The 6,203-nt window shown below is 41.7% G+C and overlaps 1 pseudogene; it reads right to left on the bottom strand.

Moving 5' to 3' along the window:
- Positions 1 to 1,241: 1,241 nt before the first annotated feature.
- Positions 1,242 to 3,215, bottom strand: LOC100083329 (annotated as a pseudogene).
- Positions 3,216 to 6,203: the final 2,988 nt, after the last annotated feature.

Here is a 6,203-nt window from a genome sequence, read left to right as displayed (position 1 = left end):
ACAATAGCTGAAATGCTACTTGCCCACAATGAGCTTACTGTTTAAAGTAGGGAGACATTTTGATATAATTATCAATTTTTTTGTTACACTGCATTTTCCCAAGCACTTAGTACAGTGTTCTGCACATAGTAAACACTCAATAAATATGATTGAATGAATGAATTAGACTATCATTCCACAATCCTAACCATCAGCTCACTCCACTCCACCCATATCACTAGACAATATCACTTCAAATCCATTTTGATCCATAGCCACATCTCGATTTACCCTCGATATCCTACTCTGATTTTTTTTTAATAACTGTTTCATCTTTTTTGCACCCATCTCCATCTCCTGCCGTACTTTTAGACTGTAAGCCTATTGAGGGCCAGGGATGGTGTCCAATTTTTACTGTTTCACAGGGCTTAGTAAATACCTAATAATCACTACGTACTATTACTATCATGTAGTAATATTCATTCAATAGTATTTATTGAGTGCTTATTATGTGCAGAGCACTGTACTAAGCTTTTGGAATATACAAATCGGCAACAGATACAGTCCCTGCCCATTAACGGGCTTACAGTCAAATTGGGGTAGACAGACAAAAACAACAGTAATAAATAGTATCAAGGGGATGTACATCTCATTAAAACAATAGCAATAAATAGAATCAAGGTGATGTACATCTCATTAACAAAATAAATAGGGTAATGAAATATATATACAATTGAGCGGATGAGCACGGTGCTGAGGGGAAGGAAGAGGTGGAGGAGCAGAGGGAAAGGGGGGGGAAAGGAGGTTTAGCTGAGGGGAGGTGAAGGGGGGTTAGAGGGGCAGCAGAGGGAGCAGAGGGAAAAGGGGAAGCTCTGTCTGGGAAGACCTTTGGAGGAGGTGAGCTCTAAGTAGGGCTTTGAAGAGGGGAAGAGAATTAGTTGTGAGTCAGGTATGCAGCCATCTAATTTGAGAAAGATGGAGACTTTAATGCATCACATTGCCTAAAGAGGCAGCTAGGATACCAAGATACCAGAGATAAATGCCACTCCCCTTTATAAAAGGACCACTGAATGATGTTCATTTCATCTTTAGGCATAAAAAGAGATTAGACTATTCTAGATTTGTTATTCTAAAGAGGGGAAGACCTGCAGAGTCTTTTTAGTCCAGAGTTCAGATGCTGGTTGAATTCTGTGTCCCTGGTCAGCCATTTAATTTCACATAATTTCCTATTTATCTCCCTCAAAATAGAGTCAGAGGCTGCTTCAGGCACACTTGACAATCTCTACCTCGCCTCCCCCGTTTCTCTCCTTTTGAAAGTGAATATGAACGAGATCCTCCAAGTCTTCTTCTTCCTCCTGGATGTCTTTCAGACCAGTCAGAAGGATAGTTCCCCTGGAAATCCCTTCAAATACCTAAAACTTTTCCAAGTGTGTTTCTGTATATGGAGAAACAGTAACATCATAGCAGTTTTATTTGTTTTGAGAGGGTATACTTTATTTTTCAAAATATTTTCAGCAACTCCTGTCTCGAGGAACGTAATGATGGCAGTTTGGGCCCGGGGATCATAATCCACGCTTTCAACCTCGCCTCCGTCCTCGTGGGATTTACAGAAGCTCAGTTCTAGTTTCTCTCTCATCTGCTCTCTGGGTAACTCCTCGGGAATGTTGGAAACGTTGATCTTCTTTTGAGAAACTGTTACATGGACCTGAAAGGTGACACCTGTTTTGAGTGGCACAGGTTTAGCCTCCAGTCCCACCTTTCCATCCTCTAAGTTCACAAGATGTTTTCCCTTTTTGATCACATTTTGGGCAACTTCTTCCTCCTCAAAAGTGATGAATGCTTGCCCTTCCTCCAGTTCATATGGAATCTGGGCTGTCAATTGGAACAAGCAGGAAATGTCTAAAACCCTCTTGTCATCCTCAAAGACCTCAAATGATTTAAATTTCATGTCCTTTTCAGGGATATCCTGTAATATCTTACTTCTGGTGAGCCCATAAGCTGCCTTACTAGTGACTATTTGTGATCTTACAAACAACAACAAGGAAGAGATTGGCGAAGGCACTGATGGGCTTTTCTTGAAGGTAGGTGATTGCTGGCCTGTGGGGGGAGGGGAAGAGCATGGAGGAAGGCTGGGCTCAATTCCCTGTTCTACCCAGTGACAGACCTGGACAAATCAATGGCTGACACAGAGTCACAGCTGCAACATCTAAAGCAGATAAAAGGTTCTGAATGGTGAGGAGACATGCTGGGGCACACAAAAAGCAGCACTGAAGCACCTGAGGCAGAGAGCAGCAGAAACAGGTAGAGAGCAGCAGTCTGAATCAGAAGGCAACAGCACTTGGAAGCAGAACGAAGAAGCATTGGCAGAAGGGGTTCCCTTGACTAGCAGATTGGCATTAGACCCTTGGTGGAGTGGAGTGAGTGATTGTATGTATGTATTACTCCCTTGCATGCTAGTAAAACTATGTAAAAAACTTTCTACACTAACCTTCGTGATCAGAGGTGTGGTTTGACTCTACAACATGTAACCAAGGCTTCCCCGGTCCAGGAAAGAACTAGTTGATATGAACAAAGGGTTCATGACATTACTAAATATGATAGTGATTGTTATTTATATGATTATTAGTAATATAAACTACTAGGTATAACGCCCTCCTGCTTCAAACTGTTTGAAATTACCTTGTAGGTGGGCCCCCCCAACCTGAACTCTGCCTCTATTGTTTTTATCCCCAAATTAATCAATAGTATTACTTGCACACTTACTCTGTGCTGAATACTGTACTAGGCACTTGGGAGAGTACACTGGAATTAGTAGGCATAATCCTTGCTATTGAGGATTGGTAAATTCCCTTTAATAGCATATTGAGGATATGAGTCCCTCAATTGACAGCTAAGGGGAGTTGTCAGGAGGTGAGTCTACTATTCAGAAGTTCTGGAGAGGTCTAGTTTATGTCCTCGGAGATTCTGTCTGGACTCCCTTTATTATCTCTCTTTTCTCCTTCTATGTCCCATCTTCTTTGATGGTTGGCTGACAACCTTCAAATCTCCTACTTCAATCAATTAATCAATTGTATTTGAGTGTTTACTGAGTGCTGAGCACTGTACTAAGCACTTGGGAGAATACAATATAGCAAAGTTTGTCCAGGTCCTTAGACACATTCCTACTTCACCTCTCCTCGTTTGCCTTTCCAGTTGGCTGTTTTCTTCCTGAGCTCTTCTAGAGTTGCTTCCTTCATAATTTATCTCCTCAGTATTAATAAGTAAAGCTGGGTTGACACAGGCAGCACTGGGCATTCAGAAGAAAAAAAAATGTATATGTAAATATCACAGTCTCTGGTGTGTTAATTTTCCCACAGTGGGGACAGCGGCATTTGGTAGTAAAGTGTTGGATAATCTACATTTCTCCAATCCTTTTTTTAAAGACAAAGCTATTTAAATGGCTTCCAAAGAAAGGTTTTTATTAGATTTTGTGAACATACCTCTCAATTGAATGGAAATCTATAAATAAATTCAAGCTATGGGACAACGCAGCAATTGGATTTATTGTGTTTCCACTTGGTGCAGTGTACTTTGAAAGGAGCTTACATTCTAATTGGGGAGACATGTACCAAACGTTTACAACTAGACGAAACAAATGAGATTACTAAGTACATGTAGATTGTAACAATCTGATTGATGGCTTGTTAGTGTAAGAAATTATGTTGAAGCAGGATTTTTTGCTGAGATCACTTAGGAAACTTCACCTAGGCAGCTCCATGAGAGAAGCAGCGTGGCTCAGTGCAAAGAGCCCCGGCTTGGGAGTCAGAGATCATGGGTTCGAATCCCAGATCTGCCACTTGTTAGCTGGGTGACTTTGGGCAAGTCACTTCACTTCTCGGGGCCTCAGTTACCTCATCTGTAAAATGGGGATGAAGACTGTGAGCCCAATGAGGGACAACCTGATCACCTTGCATCCCCCAGTGCTAAGAACAGTGTTTTGCACATAGTAAGCACTTAAATACCAACATTATTATTATTATTATAACAGGGCAGCACACTTCAATACTGCATAAATTATTCAGGTAAAATCCTTCAAAATAATATAAAAGGCAGTTGTGTCACGTGTCTTTGGGACAGCGTGTCTCCCACACTGAATTACTAGGTAGTCCTACCTGTACAGTAAGGGAGAGGACCTGGGGAAGAGAGACGAGTGACTTTCCATGAGGCTGGAGAGGAAGGAACCCAGGATCATCACAGGAGCAAGTGCAGTTTTCCTCCAAAACCAAAATGCACATGGATGAACTTGGAGCAGACCCTTATATCAGAGGGGATCCCAATATGGGCTGCAGCAGCTGGGAATCTTCTGGCCAATAATGGAAAGCTGCTCCTGTCACTATTGCTGCTTTTGGGGCTGGGGAGGGGAGAGGAGGGAGCTGCTATGATTGCTGTTCTACATGAAAAAAAATCAATCTTCTAGAGCTGGGGCTTGCTCACCTGTTGGAATGACTGGCTGTTGGGAGGTGGCAGCAAGTATTCTTTTCATTTACAAATAAAATAAACTTCCCACTGTTGGTGAGCCTGGCTTCTACCCCTCACAGCCCTGTCTGCCTCCTCTCTATCCCCCTCCATGGCTCTGCACCTCAAGGAGACAATGTAGCTAGGGAAACAGAGAAGTAGCAACTCCGGAAGCACCATGGTCAAAGCCCTGCATTTGTTTCCCCGTTTTTCTCTGACCTTTCCCCTCTGAGTTGTTTCAGCTCTAGGCTTGTTTGCCCACAGTGGGAGTGCTTGATGACCTGATCTACTGAAGGCAAGCCTGACTATTCGAATGAGTCAAATAGATGGATAATCTGACTGACTCAAATGAAGTAGCCAAGCTCGATTTGAGACAAGATGAAACAACTTCATTGAATTAATCAAGACCGCGGGTCCTGCTTATTAGTAGTTTGAGATCACCCAGAACAAAGTAGGTCCAGAGCTGAATGGAAAACACCCAAGAGAATTACTGCTTTCTGTCCTAAACTATTTCTCATATTGTCTTCTTCTGATAATTATGAATGCTGCACTATTGGTATTAAAAAAAAACAAAACCTGTGTATTGCTTGAAGTTGAACTGGGCTAGACAAGCAGGGGAATCTCTGCCATTCAGCCACCTCTCCCTACTAGTGCTGAAAGAAGTGCTAGTATTAATAAACTTGTCTGACATACTCTTTTAAATGTATGTGAAGTTTTTCTTCCACACAGTCCTGGTTCCAAACCCCTCCTGTAGCAGAGGCAATGAGGCTGGAGAGAGGGAGGGATACTGATTTTGATTTTTCAGACACATTCTCTCTGTTTCTCAGTCATGTGCCCCCAGTTTCATTGCACTGTTACCTGGGAACAGAGGGACTTGAATAAAGCTTCCTGCTGAGGTGCAGGTCTACTGGATCCAAACCCCTCCCATAGCAGGGACTTTGGTGTTGGGAATGGGAAAAGATGCACATTCTCTCCTCTGATAAAGCTTTAATAGAGTGTTGAATATTCTCAGCAAGAGGACTCTGGCTCCAAACCCCTACTGGATACTAATTTTGATTTTTCAGAAACATTCACTCCATCTCTAAACAGAGTTTTAACAAAGTTTCAGATCTTATTTGCCTGTATCAATATAATAAATATGACGCATAGGAAGTAGCCAATCAGAAAAGAAGTCTTATGACCTGGCCATAAATGAAATTATTTAACAAAGTGAAGGACGAACAGATAGGGGTGCTAGGAATGGAGGTAAATTCAATCAGATATAGTTTAGGTGGTATTCTTTTTTTTTTTTGCTCTACCCTACAATCATTTGATATAGCGTACTGCACACAGAAGTTAACTCGATAAATGCTACTGATTAATTGAAGTTATGTGACCTGCCTAATTTACATATTTGGGCATATTCAGTTTGAGTGCTGGATTTACAGTGAAACTAATGACAGTCAAAAGATGCCTATTTTAAGTAATCTGGTTCATCAAATATCATTTGATAGTCTATATTCTATTTAAGACTAACCTTCACAACATGAAAGTGCAGGAAAAGGACTGATGGCATATTTGCTTAAAAGAAATGCCACAAGTCTGCTGTGACCTTGGGCAAGTCATTTCACTTCTCCGCACAATTTTTCCCTCATCTGTAAAATGGGGATTAAGAGTGTGAGCCCAGTGTGGGAAAGGGACTGTGTCCAACCTGATTAGCTTGTATCTGCCCCAGCACTTATAACAGTGCT

Source organism: Ornithorhynchus anatinus, chromosome 1 (assembly GCF_004115215.2).
Source record: "Ornithorhynchus anatinus isolate Pmale09 chromosome 1, mOrnAna1.pri.v4, whole genome shotgun sequence".
NCBI classification, from domain to species: Eukaryota; Metazoa; Chordata; class Mammalia; order Monotremata; family Ornithorhynchidae; genus Ornithorhynchus; species Ornithorhynchus anatinus.
This window is presented reverse-complemented; position numbering and strand designations above follow the sequence as displayed.